Source organism: Lygodium microphyllum, chromosome 2, assembly GCF_053477565.2.
Source record: "Lygodium microphyllum isolate KBCC chromosome 2, Lygodium_microphyllum_v1.1.10, whole genome shotgun sequence".
Taxonomy (NCBI): domain Eukaryota; kingdom Viridiplantae; phylum Streptophyta; class Polypodiopsida; order Schizaeales; family Lygodiaceae; genus Lygodium; species Lygodium microphyllum.
This window is the reverse complement of record NC_141136.1, coordinates 114,557,190-114,572,571: the sequence shown is the minus strand read 5'-3', so window position 1 is coordinate 114,572,571 and position 15,382 is coordinate 114,557,190.

Sequence of the window (15,382 nt, the reverse complement as noted above, 5' to 3'; positions counted from 1 at the left end):
TATAACAGGCTCCTGTATGAATGCATGTGACTCATCTCTGACGAGGAAGCCGACGAACTACGCTTAACTGTAACATTCAATGATGCACTCTGCCAACCAAATCTCTTAGAGATAGAGCAACTAAAGCAACTATCAGAAAATGTAGATTCAAAAGCACAATACCACCCCTCGTGAAACTTAGTGCTAGAAGTTGGGTAGTATAATTGATGCTCAAGCAAGGACAACCCTTGGTTTGTATGCAAGCTAGTGCAACCTGTCGTTCCATGAAGTTTCTAGAAGATTTTAGAATATTTTAGAAGATTCAAGAAAGTACTAGATGATTGTAAGAAGGTTTTAGATAATTCTTTGGAAAGTTTTAGAAGAGGCTTGCATCAACACTTACATAAACATTGTTTACATAATCACTTATGTCAATTATGCTTATCTCATCAATGATATCATCATCTATAAGCTTCTCCTTAACCTCCTCAATTCTAGTATAAATAGGGGTCTTGGGCTACAAGCCCTTCAGTCTTGCCAATACCAGTTGTGGCTCTTGCAAGATAAGTCCTCTTCTAGTTCTTGTCTTGTTCTAGTCTTATCTTGTATTGAGACTTGTCTTGTAATTAACCCATGCTCTTGTAAGCATTCTCTTGTAATTGTTGAGATTTATAATCACACCCATTGTGGCCTCTTTGTATGAGGCAGTTTTGGGCTTAGGACATGCAGGTAGACTGAATCACATAGGCACAGAAAGGGAAACGGCTACCCATCCAACAACTATAAAGCATTGTACTTGACTACCACTTTAATATATGATGAATGCAATATCATGATGCTTTCCCATTTCAGTTAGTGTCTTGGTCATTTTTAGTCTTATACACAAGATTGTGTTTGAGTCCAAGTCTCAATCTTAAAACCTAATTCACTTGTGTAACAGGTCAAGTGTTGTCTATGTCATCATGAGCTTAATCTTCATCTTTGATCCACCATAGCCACTGCTATGATCTAGATCCCGTGTCTCTTCATATGGTATCAGAGCCCAGTTGGGCATGGCCTAGCTCAACCCAGCTCTTCTCTCTGCTCTTCCAGCTTCTCCTAACCTCAGGTCAACTCATCGTTCCAATGATCACTCTACCTTTAGTGAAGCTTCAATGGCTGCCATAGCCAGACAGGACCCTGCTCACTTGGAGGAGTTGGATCTCTCCATCAAAGCAATATTTTCACAAGTTTCTTGTGAGAAAACGTTTTTCTACTCTTGGCATAGCTCCTTGTCGCATCAAAGCAAGACATTGGCCTCCCAACTACTCAACATTGCACGAATTTGAAGACGATGCTTGATCTGCACCTGATTATGATCGTACTGCTCGTTCTCCTCATGCCCTACATGAATCCGTTACTATTTATGGTGCAAATTATGCCTACCTTGTAAGCTTGCTCCCCACCAAACCATTCGTTCTATAGCTACATATGTGAGCTGCACTGAGTCCAAAACCAATCGGGTCAAAACCCTAATTGCAGAGACTCCATGGCTTTTGAGCTCAAGCTCATAAAAACTTATCATTTTCTTCATTCCCTCTCTACAACCACTCAAATGCCACCCTAATTGCACTGAATCAGAAGGGTTTAGAAAAGATTTGGGATAGTTTGCAGTTTTTTTTTGAAGTCTTGAAGACCTCAAGCAATAGCATCAACACCAAAGCTTCTTTCTTTGCTTCATTCTTCCTCCATTTGGCATGGCAACTACTGTCACTCTAATCTGAGTATTTACTCAGTATTTAGCAAGATTTTACTAGCAAGGAGGGGACTCAAGAAATGGGTTCATCAAGCAAAGGATCAACATCAACATCAAACATCAAAAGTTTAAATTTTTTACTATCTCATGAGACTTACATAGTGTTTTTGGCACTAGTATCTCTTGTGTCTTTTGATACATTATGTTTCAACTATGTTGCTAGTTAAAAAATAAAAGATTTCGAGCAAATTTTCAATGACAAACATGAAGTTTTTCATAAAGATTCCATTCATAAATAGAAGTACAATCATTTTTACTCACTTGTACCACATAGAAGATGGTGTACCTACAAGGAATGATGGAGTTGTGAGCATTCAAGTGCTATTACTATTTGAAAAAATGCCTCCTACCTTGGAGAAAGTGCAAGAGTTTGAAGTCATTTCCGTTGCCTCAAGGATGATACCTTTTCTTGAGGGGGACATGAACATGAAGATTGATGCAACTGTTGCAAGCAAAGGCAATGAAGAAGCAAACCAGGAGAACCTAGAAGAAGAGGACCAAAAGATCAAAGTGGTGGACATTGAAGCTACAAGCAAAGTGAAGAATAAGTACAAGATCAAGCTAGACTACATTGACAAGAAGACTTGCAATGAATTGAATATCTATGTCAAAAGAAATGCTGAAAAGTGCAAGGGCGGCCTGACGATCCTTAACCCAATTTTTTACCAGACTTTTTAAGCCTTGTAATGCCTAGCCCTAATGCTTCTGACATAAGCTTGTAAACTCCTCATGTAGCCTTGTACTATAGCCTCTGTACACTTTGTGAGGCCCCTGTTATAGCCTCTGGATGACCACCATGTTTGTGGAACCCACACTTAGCCTTTTTCTGCGACAGCCTCTAGTGTTTTGCCATGTTTATGGTGTGCCCACACTTTGCAAGTGATGCTTTCACTAAAGCCTCTACACACTTTGTACTTTCTGGTTGTGATTGAGGAGGAGTGTTGAGATTTACAATCACACCCACTGTGGCCTCTTTGTATGAGGCAGTTCTGGGCTTAGGACATGCAGGTAGACTGAATCCCATAGGCACATAAAGGGAAATTGCTACCTATCCAACAACTATAAAGAATTGTACTTGAATATCACTTTAACATATGATGAGTGCAATATCATGATGCTTTCCCATTTCAGTTAGTGTCTTGGTCATTGTCAGTCTTATACACAAGATTGTGTTTATGAGTCCAAGTCTCAATCTTGGAACCGAATTCACTTGTGTAACCTGTCAAGTCTTGTCTATGTCATCATGAGCTTAATCTTCATCTTCGATCCACCATAGCCATTGCTATGCTCTAGAGCCCGTGTTTTTTCACAGTAATCAAGTTCTTTTGTAATCCAGTTATCTCACAATCAAGTTTGAGTTTAATTTCTCTTTCATGTTATTCTCTTGTAAGTTATGAGATCAATCTCCTTGTTGTCAAAGAGCACTTGCCGTGCTCATAACAATACGTGTGTGTAGGTAACATTTTCCTTCAACAAAATTTGAATCGTATAAGTTATTGAAAGATTAATAAATTACATTTCAAAAATAATTCAATGACTACTTTAAGGAAAATTGTATAAAAATAAATAATGCATTTACGTTACATGAGAAAAAATGACCATGCATAAAAAATGATAAATTACAATAAGTTTGAATATGAAATTTTTAATTAGTATGATTTGGGTACAATAAGAACACAAGAATTGTTGAAAGTAGAATCAAATTACTACTTCAAACATATCAAATAATATAAAAAAATAAAAATATGAAAAATATAAATCTTAAACTTGAATTTTAAAATTCTTTGAAATTTATACCTTGAAAAATAATAAATATTAATCCAGATAAATATAAGTATACAAAACTATTGCATTCTATCTATGGTTATCTTTGAGAGACTCGAAAGAGTGGGTGTAGTCTTTCCATGCTTGAGTGGGTAAAAAGTCCCATTGTTATCTTTGAGACTAGAAATACCAAGTGTAGTCTTTCCATGCTTGAGTGGGTAAAAAGTCCCATTGTTACTTACACCTAGACAAAAGAAGAAGGCAACAACCTTGCCTTCTAATGTGTATTCAATATTTAATAAGAAAATACTAATTATGAAGATAATACTTATTGCACCTTCATCCTTGCTAAATCCTCATTTAAGTGGGAAAATAAACCTTAAGCCCAAAATTTTCATGCATTTCTAGTTTTATAATTCAAACTTCAAAGAAATTCTATGCATACTGAATAAAAGTGGTAATAAATACTTATGTAAATGATTAACATTTGTGCTCACATGTTCATAACGATTGCAAAACTTACTCAAAGGTAGTGCGAATATACATGCAAAATATGGTTTGCAATAAGAAAAAGGGTGGGATAATTAAAGGTAGAGGGGTAGATGATGACATTCAAAGGAAGGATTGGCTTCATGGCCAGCTTACTCATCAAGAGTTTAAAAGATGGAAAGATGCAACTCATTGAAGAGTGTAAAAGAAGGTAAGAAGGGTGGTTTAGGCAGAGACCAAGCCATGTATGATGCCTCCTACAATGTCTTGTTCTCGATCGAGCCATGTATGATGCCTTTTACAATGTCTTGTCCTCCAGGAAGCCATTGAAAGGTGTAAATGAAGGAAAGGGTGGTCTAGACAGACACCAAGCCATGCATGATACCTCTTGCAATGTCTTGTGCTCAAGCAATCACATGTGTAAGATAGGGTGTGACATGAAGCATTAAACCATCACCTTATTGATGGGGAGAGAGTGTGTGAGAGATAAGAAAGAGAGAGACAAAGGGGTTGCAATGAGGCCAATGCTTTGAATGGAGGGCCATATGTTGATCAAGTTGACATGCGTATAGGTGAGAGTTCGGGTGTGATTGTGAGCAAGTTGTGATGGGTGCTCCCCCCCCTCATGCGACAAAAAAAAAAAGAAAAAAAAAACTCTCCCTCTCTCTGTTTCATCCATTGGTACCATAGCCAATTGTCTTTCAACAATTTTCCAAATTTCAAGTCATTTGTCATCTTGTACCTATCTCATACACATTTATACATTAACATATATACATATAAAAGTGCATATTATATATATATTAATAATATATTTATAAAAAATCATGCATTTATATAAACTTATAAATGTATTAAATATTACTTGTACTAATATCTTAATGTATTAGTCCTACACACACACACACACACACAAAGATATTAAATATACCAATAATACATTTATCAAACATTATATGTTAATATAACTCTATAAATGCACTTAATATTAAATATATTATTATATTAATGTATTATCTTAACATATTATTAATATCAAATATTACCCATTTATGTAAATTTATAAATGTAACATTAAATTTATTGCTATTTTAATATATTATTAATTATAAAATATTAAATATCTTAACATACTAAAAATACATATGTATGTGTGTGTATCTAGGCTGGTATTCACTTAACTTACATAGTAAGTACCATGACGTCATTCTAAACACACATGACCGAATGGGTCGCGCATCACATTCACAATCCAAACGACAGGTGCAAGTCCAAATTGCAAAAATTGATCATGCCTCCCACGCTTCTTTGTATACTCCCCTTCTTTCTCTCAAGACTCTCGCATTGCGTTGCTATGCCTACGGGATAAATTCAGGAGGTAACGCAGCGCCTTGTCCCTCTTGTCACAGTGCCCATAACGATAGAATACAGGCGACGCTACCTCAAGTTCAATCTCACAGGCTGAATGAATGAGCGCCAAATGTGGATGAACGCCTGTCAATGTATATGTTGATGCAGCGCCTGGCTAGCGGCTAGCTCAAGGTTCCATGGCCGCCACCCTGGAATAATTCTAGCCATTATGCTGCTCATGAATATCCATGCGGACTACGATGGATCAAGCGACCTACTCAGAGCTGCCAAAGCAGCTGGACGTATAACCAGGCAATCTATATATTGTTGTTAAGAGAGAACTCACTCAAACCAGTGCTTCGAAGAACACATGACGACCCACGAGACGATTATTCATCCAATAGACGACTGGACCTTTGAAGCATCTACTTGACGCTGATCATCATGCGGTTGGCGAATGTCATCCAGCACACAAGCGGATTGCTATACACACCATACATATGCATTGGAGTACCCATCCCGCGCGAGGAAGAAGAGGTAGCTCTTGAGCTCAAACCTTGTAAGACCACAGCATAATCATTGTCATAACAATACCTATATTCCCGCATAACAGGCAATCCTATATTCCCGCATATATCAGCGGCTACATCTCCACCACTTTTTAATGTATGTGGCTTGGAAAATTTGTGCAATTTTGAGCAAGGTAGGTAGCTTTACATCATGCAGGGTGGACGAAGATCACGGAATATTGAATATTTACATAATTACTTAAAATTTTATTAAAAGTAGGGTGCGTAATTATTGTGTCAATATGTTTATACTGAAATTTGATTACGCTTGAAAAAGTAAAAGGCTAACTTGTAAACTAGCCAAAAGCCCATGGGGTGTTTAATATTCCTGGCAAGCCCATTAGGATATAAAAGTGGACCTGGCAAGCCCATTAGGATATAAAAGTGGACTAGGGGCACTATGCCTGACAAAAAGCCTAATGGGCTTCAAAGTATATAACAAAGATGCTCAAGGGATCCATAGGGTTTCATTTCTACTTTGCATGAAGGTTCTCTCTCTCTCTCTCTCTCTCTCTCTCTCTCTCTCTCTCTCTCTCTCTCTCTCTCTCTCTCTCTCTCTCTCTCTCTCTCTCTCTAGTAAAACAATAAGTATCCAAACATGCAAATTTTTCCAAAAATAACCTCTATGGATATGCTATCCTAGGCCAAAGGCATCCGTAGAGAGAAGAAATATCGTCTTTTACTTCACTCCACAACATCTTAGTAGTAGATCACATTATATTGGCTAGGATTAGTAAAATCTCTCTTCCATGTATTTATAATAGTCCACACAAGTTCAACCCTGCTTTATCCTACTTTTTGCTTTTCTAAACTTAAGTTTTGCCTTTCAAAAACACAAGTGAGTTTGCTTTCAATGGATCATGCTTTTGGTGGTGATTTTGCTATGATTAAACATAGTTGTGTTGGCATCCTGTAGCTGGTCACAAACATCTTGAGAGGACAATGCAATTCATGACAACACTTCATGCTTTTGTTGGAGTTTATATTCTTTATTTTCTTCTTGCTTTTAGTCTTAATCACTTGCTTTTTTCTCTCTAAAATATATTGAACCCTTTTCGTACATGACTAGTCACTTTGCTTGGTGTTTTAACTCAGTGTTCTCTTGAAAGTTTATGTACACTTCCTACATGCATTGAAAAACTCTGTTCAAGTCACTTATTTTACATGTAACACCGAATCTTCATCATTTTGATCTTTTAGTACCCTGTGTTATATTCTTGCACTAGTTATATCCTAAGTAAAGATTACCTAGAGAGTAAATCGCTCCACTTGCAAAGGCCTCAGCAAACTCATCCACTACTAGCCCTACTCCAACATTCTTGATGGTTACTTTATTCACCGGCCGCATATCCTAGATAAACCTAAGAGTTTCGCTCCTTTTGGATATTATAAACCATCAATTTGAATAGGGTGGAGAATAAGGTTCAAGAATCCCCATTTTGATTTTCTCATTCAATAGGCCAATAAGCTTTGGTAAATGGACTCTCGGAACTAAGGTAAGTCGTAGATTCCAAGGACTATGAGGTATCGTGAAAGCCACGATCCCTAGATCTATACTTCCAATCTGATCATGTTGATAGAAACTAAATGCCTTGCCATGCCTCATAATCATCTCCTCAAAACATTGTCTCTTTGCAAGAAGAAGAAATTCCCATCTCTTTTAATGACTCTACTGAAGACTTATGTCCAATATTCTCTCAGTTACTTAAGTTCAAATGCCTTGTAGCCCTCTTCATTTGCTCATCATTGTCTGGAGGTAGCACATCTTGTTGAGATTTCGAGCTCCACTCATGATATGCCAGGGTGACCGTTGTGCATTTATGTCATCGACTTGTCAGTTGTTTGCAGATGCGGTTGGTACACTGCCCATGAATAATAGCTAGATGACAGCTATCCTTATCTACTCTAGTTCGTGGCTCAGTTAGTATGCCACCTTAGTTAGTTGAGTTTGGTTTGAGTCCCATATATAGGGTTCTTCTATTTCTATGTACGAGAGTTTTTTTTGGCTTACACAACTAAGAAGAGGAAAACCGTTTTCAGCCTCCACCTTTGTGTGTATTCCCCCATTGTGCAAGCAAGAAAGCTACAAGTGAGACTCCTTCCTTCTCTCCCACAATCTTGACTTGGTATCAGAGCCTTGTTCGTGGTAAGGAGCTCAAGAAAGAAAGCCAAGTTCGCGGTGTTCTGGTAAGAGGACAAGTGTTGCTTTCATTTTTCTGTTTTGGGAGTAAGTCTCTGCAGGTACCACAGCCGAAAAGTGCAAGAGTGCATTATCTCAGATTGAGATGCCCTTCGCGGTGTAGCAAGAGGGTAGTATATGCTGCGGTTGAGCGCTGTAGCCCTCGGTTACTCTGTTTTTTTGATTTGAGGCCATTTCAGGGCCTGTTTTGGAGACGGAAGTTTTTTGAACGCACTCAGGAAAAGGCCCTGTTTTATGCTGTGCGACCACTGTTCTACAGGTCGGTGAAAAGTTACCACAGAAATTGCATCGTATGCTTGTGTGCAGAGACATTGGGAGTTACAGAATCATCCCTGTTGCCTGTTGATACAAAATCATCACTAGGAAGTGACTATGTGGTCAAATACCACTTTCGTTAGTTTTGCAGATTTGCCCTTGTGAGGCTGAAGCTGTGTTCTTTGTAGTGACAAAATTTTTTGCAGTGTTCAGTAATGGCGTCTGATTCTCTTTCACAGATTGTCACTGAAAAGCTTCACAAGAACAACTTCCAAGTATGGAAGTTTAGAATGACGAATTTCCTTATGGGAAAAGGATATTGGGAATTCGTTGCAGGAAATGAAGAAGAACCAGTTCTTCCTGATGTTCCCAATCAACAGCAAATGCAGGCATTTAAAGCATGGCATGAGAGAGCCAGGAAAGTTATGTACTGGCTGTCTATCAGCATTTCACACTCTATGATTGTGCATATTTAAGATGCAAGTACGCCAAAGGAGGCATGGGATACTTTGTCAAAAATGTATAGCACAAATACGCAAGCCAGGAAAATGCAGCTCAAGTAAGAGTTGCACAATGTGCAAAGAGAAAATATGAGCATCAATGACTACCACATGAAGGTGAAGAAGATTGCAGATGCACTTGCTTCCATTGGGTCGCCAGTGGAAGATGATGATTTAGTTTCTGTGACCTTGAATGGTCAAGGAAAGGATTATGCACAGTTCCGAACATGCATTGCCGTCCGTGAAAGATTTCCTGATTTTGAGGAGTTGATTGCTCTTCTAATTTCTGAGGAGCAGAGAAATGGTGGTGCATCTTCTTCGGGAGGAACTTCAAAAGAAGTTGTCTTCTACTCAAATGCTGGAAGAGGTAGAGGCAGAGGTAGAGGAGGCTGTGGTAGAAATCAGAATATGCAGCAAACTCAAGAAAACCAGTCCTATGGAGGAGGACATGGTAACTCTAGAGGCAGGGGGAGCCAAAGAGGTCGTGGTGGATGGCAAAGAGGCCAAAATGCAAATAGTAATGTTGAATGCTACTACTGTGGTAAAATGGGTCATATGGCTAAAGACTGCTATAAAAAGCAAAATGACATCATGAATGAAAAATTGCAACAAGGAAATTATACATCTTTTAGTTGACAGGGTGATGACAGAAATGAGCATTTGTTTATGGTGCAGTACATGAACAATTCTGTGACAAGTGCAGAAGAAAGCAACGATGTATGGTATGTTGACTCAGGTGCATCAAACCACATGACAGGTCATGCAGAATGGATGGAGGATGCAAGGAAAATGAAAAAACCAGGATTTGTGGAAACTGGTGATGATACTGCACATCCTATTGTGCAGATTGGGAAAATTCCTTTGTCTATGCAGGATGGGAAAAAGAAATACCTGTCCGATGTATTTCATGTCCCGAATATCACCAAGAATCTGGTTTCCGTTGGTCAAATGGTTGAGCAGGGCTTGCAGGTCAGATTTAATCCTTATGGATGCTTTGTTGAGGATATGAAAAATAAAGGTCGCTTGATAGCAAAAGGAAAGAAGAAGGGCAGAATGTTTACGTTGGATGCAGACATGCTTGAATTGAGTGCATCAATGTTTGCACATGGGACCGGTGTGAAGAAGGGCAGAATGTTTACGTTGGATGCTCCACTCGTGATATGCCAGGGTGACCGTTGTGCATTTATGTCACCGACTTGTCAGTTGCAGATGAGGTTGGTACACCGCCCATGAATAATAGCTAGATGGCAGCTATCCTTATCTACTCTAGTTCGTGGCTCAGTTAGTATGCCACCTTAGTTAGTTGAGTTTGGTTTGAGACCCATATATAGGGTTCTTCTATTTCTATGTACGAGAGTTTTTTTTGGCTTACACAACTAAGAAGAAGAAAACTGTTTTCAGCCTCCACCTTTGTGTGTATTCCCCCATTGTGCAAGCAAGAAAGCTACAAGTGAGACTCCTTCCTTCTCTCCCACAATCTTGACACATCTACAATAGGCTTTACCTTCTTATCCATTGTTTTATACTTCCTTTCATTTTTGGCTTTAGCCCTCTCGTCACTCGAATGGAGTGCTCAAAGCCTTGCAATCCGACATACCATACTTGGTTAACATGTCTTGTGCATATTGACGGTAAAGGAAATATTCCTTGGCCGACTAGTGGCGGCTTATATGGTAGGTCGGTTATGCCGACCTAACCATCTTCACGGGCTATAAAAGCTAAACCCCTTCACAGCTATCGATGATCTATCTTTCACCCAGTCAGAGTTGTTCCAGGTAGCCTTAAGATCTTCACCTATCTTCTATCTATTAGATCGCCATCTAAGCTTCACTATGGAAGCAAATGGGTGGACAAAGCCATCTCTGTATCAGTTGTTTGGAGCTAAAGAAATTTTCTAATTCTTCTCTTATCTGTTGTGTACTCTCTATCTCTATCTCTTTCTCAGATTCTGTTCGCTGCGCCGTGTAATTTTTACAGTAATCCCACCCAAATTATTTGGACTTATGTGAAACACAAGAGCTTTGAGAGGTTAAAGGAATGCTTGACCACCATTGTATCTCATAGTTATTTGAGATTTTCACTCTATCCTACTTTGGGTGCCTCCACAAGCACTATCCAATAGAAAGAGTGGGAGAATGGGAGAGCTTCTTACCCGTTGCTTGCTTGCTTGAATCCTTGCTTCTTCTCCTTTACATCCGCCTTCAAAACCAACATCTCAATGGCATCACTTTGATATTATTTCAAGAATTGAGTGGTGGGGGGACTTGCTTGAGCTGCTATGCCAAACACACACCGTACACACAAAAGAAAGCTCACTTAAGAACACACAAAGAGAGATGAACGTCAAAACATTTTCTTGCTGGTTTTTTCTTCTTCTTCCATACACAACACAATGTACACAAAGTGTATATAAGATACAACATAAAGAAAAACAGCCTACTAAGTCAAACAATGCATAATTGACTATATTAATTGATTGGCGCTATAACTATGCTAATAGTAAATAGGTGCAACAATCTAAATATAATAAGTGATAAGTCAATGGCCATGTGAGGATCATAATGACCACCGATGTGCTAAATGTAGATGTGCAGATCCATCTAGCCAGGCGGTTCATCATCAATGTCCGCACATATTGAGCTTGCCATCTCAATAGTTCCAAAGACCCTTCTCCATGCTCAATGATATTATCAAGTTTGCATATACCTTTGTCTTCCTAAGCAAGCCATGCCAATGTGATCATATCATCAATTGCCACTACCTTGCTCTAAGCCACCCCACACACACTCGCACTTAGGAATAGTAGTAGTAGTCTTGTGAACTTAGGAAAATTTGCAAGCTAATCCTATTAAACCCACCTCATCATTGAGGCCACAAAGCCTATCAGACCACACCATGCCTAGACCAACCACCACCGTTGATACCGAAAAGACACTAGGCCCACCATGGTTTATCAATCCAAATAGACCATAGAGACCCACTTAATCCAATGAGACACTCGTGGCACAAGAAATCATGAGCTTAGTCAGAAATTGAATACCTCAAAAAGGACTCTTGGCTAAGTTACAACTAGCTACTCTACCCCCCATGCATGAACTTAGTGCACCTCCCTTTAGATTTAGCAATCACAAAACACTTTCCCTTGGAAATCTAAAGAAGAGCCCGCATTGTTGTTCCATGTATGAAACAACAAAATAATTGGCCTAGTAGACCCATCATAACATGACCAAATGTTTCTTATAAAAGCAAGACTCTACCTTTGGTACATTTTCAAAGCTTTTTGCTATGATGGATCTAGGTCTAGTTGAAATTGATATGATCATGTTCACATTCTAGTAGTATCCCACGTGGGAAGAGCATGAGCACCTATTTTGAAAGAGCATTCCTATCCAATAGCAACTCTCTTGTGAACCACTCGAACATCAACTACAAAAATGTCGCATTCTTTCCATACACATAGTAGCTACTACAAGGCTCTAACACTCTTCTAAGGTGAAGAATTTAAATGATAGTCTACCTCCAGGATGTCACTTCACATGGAGTTAATACCAACAATGCCTCAAAATGGCCACTAGAGGCAATACCTTTTCATCTTGGTTGAGCACCATCATGTAGTTTGTTTGCTCAATTGTGACCCAACCTACTGCAATCCAATATTCTTACAATCCATCCTTGGGCTCACAAACTTGACGTACCCAAAGAGTTGCTTCATCATCCATGGTGAACACATAAGAGAGGCTAGAATTTTACCTACAAGCAAGGGAGTTCATAGCCAATTGTGGCCTATCTCACTATGCCCAGGCTATGGATATCAATGTTCACTTTATGGCATGTTCAGCTCTCTAGGAAACCATCATACGGACACCCAATTCAGTAAGTTCTCATATGCTATAAAGTAAGGTGATAGGTATGTGATGAGGATAATAAACTTTGAGCTCAACCCACATTGATAACAAAAACTCTTGGCATAAAAGCTAAAATAGGAAAATACTATAGGATGCAAAAAACACGATAGGTTGGATAAAGGTGGGACAATACCATCATAAACAATGAAGGAGTGTTGTTGAAATCCATTACAAATGAAGAGCTTGGAATCACAATATATGCATTCCATCACCTCTTCACTCCTATCCTAACCAGGGTTCCAAATTGGTTATTGAAAGATATAATAACTAGTAATATTTCCAATCAGGATTTAAATGCCCTCTGGTTGGAATGTGTAACTAAATCTTACACCAATACTCATAAAGTTCTCATGAAATATCTTAATCTAAAGTCAAATCACATAGAGGTGGATAACAACATCATCAAGTATGGTAGTGCATTGACGCAAGTCATCATAGTCTATGTGGGTATGTCTTTGCAAGAAATTATGTCATCAATGCTTGTAGCCCAACAAAAGGAACCACCAAAGAAGACTATAGGACATAGCAGCTAAGAAAAGGAGAAGAGATATAGGGAGGAAGCTAAAAATCCAAACCCCATCAATGAGCAAAAAAAAAAAAAAGATGAAACAAAGGGAGAAGACTTCCTCTTTGTTAGGAGAATTGGATAAAGGATAATAACATGATAAAATTATTAAGGCTTCCCTTGAGGACATATTGTGCAAAATAGATCAATCACTACCTCAATAAGTAGCATAGATATTGGGAGAGAAAGAAGGGTCATATAGAGGAAAAGAAAAGGTCTTAGAAGAGTCTCTATCATTTGAGTAAATAACTCTTTGTGTGTTAGTGATTCAGTTGGGGAGTGTGAAAGCACAAATTGATGAGCTCACGAAGGCTAAGAAAACCATAATGATAAGTCAAGATAACATCTCGTGCATGGAAGATTCATTGTAATGTTCCCATTACTTAGTTTATTTTAATAAACAATGTGCATATACATTCCAAAAATTGATTTATGTTGAAAAAACATTTACACATTTGAAGATAATTGAGGAGGTATTATACGCCAATTCATGAACGAAAGGCTTGGGAAACCCTCCAAGGCAAGCATATTAAAACTATGTTTGTAGTATAGAACAACAAAAAGAACTAGCCTAGTGGATAGTCACTTGGCAGTTAAGTGCACTTGGGTGACGACACTGCATTCCAAAAATTGATTTATGTTGAAAACAAAATTGCACATTTGAAGATTATTGAGGAGGTATTATACGTCAATTCATGGATGGAAGGCTTCGGAAACCCTCCCAAGACAAGCATATTAAAACTATGTTTGTAGTATAAAACAACAAAAAGAACTAGCCTAAAGGATAGCCACTTGGCAGCTAAGTGCACTTGGGTGACGACATTGCCGGGATGGGTGACCTCCCAAGAAGCTTTTCCTACAAGCTAGTGGGAGCTTCTCGAGTGCAGCCAACCAGCGCCAACAAAGCCTTCATAGCCCATTGCCAAGGTCTACGCCTTGGTCATCGCTTTGGTCATGAGCCTTGGAGTGACGCCTACCAGACGATGCGACACACGGTGCTCGCCGTATCTTTATCTCCACACTACATTCCAAAAATGGATCCCCCTCTTTGACGTAATCAATGATGTCATAAAAAACACTAAAAGCAAGCATTCTCTCTTTACCCCCTCCCCCTAGTCCTTGATTGCTATATAAATGGGTATAGAGCATCACATCAAAAGAACAACCCATGCAGAAGTCTCTCTACTGTTGAGATGGTGAAGCTTTGTTGCAATCAATCAAGCCTCTCTCTCTCCACACCTACACAGAAGTGCTAGTCAAATCCATCAAGCTTCTTCCATGGCTCCGAAGAGACGTCGAGATGCTAAGAGGTAGGTCATGCTCGAAAAGCTCCCCAATGCAAGCAAGTAGTCACTACTAATGAGGGAACTCAACACGAATCTAAAGCACAAGTAGAAGTTACCCCTAAATCCATTAAACTCGAAGGACTAGTTATTCTACAACAAACCGGTTACAATCATAACCCATAATCACAATGGATGGTCGAATGGAGATAATCAAGTTTAGTACATCAAAAAATGATTAGTTTTAAGCTATTAACTCTACAACTTTCTAATTTTTCTATTTTATGTTATTGATTTTTGTATCCTACGTTAAAATGAGGGATAAGTTAGTAATGCTAGAAAAGCCCATACGATCAAACTGTTACATAGATTACGATTAGTTAGAACATAATTAAACTTACAAAAACATGTTAGTATTATCAATTGCTTTCTAGGAAAGAATACATGAATTGATGAGGGGGACAGATTCTATGCATCGCATATATTGACAAGTGTGATAAAAATGTTTTATGGTTATGTCTGCTTTTGGATTTGTGCTTGGGGGGTTCACTGTATAGAAGTTCTCTGTATCACGTGCATTGAAAGGATAGTTTAAAAACCCCTTCTTAGAATTTTTACACAATTTTATTTACCCCTTCTGTCAATTTCAAAGGCAATAGTTATATCCCTTCTATAAATCTAAAATTCAAAGAGAGTGCATTTTTATGGCTCCTTCTATATAATTCAAA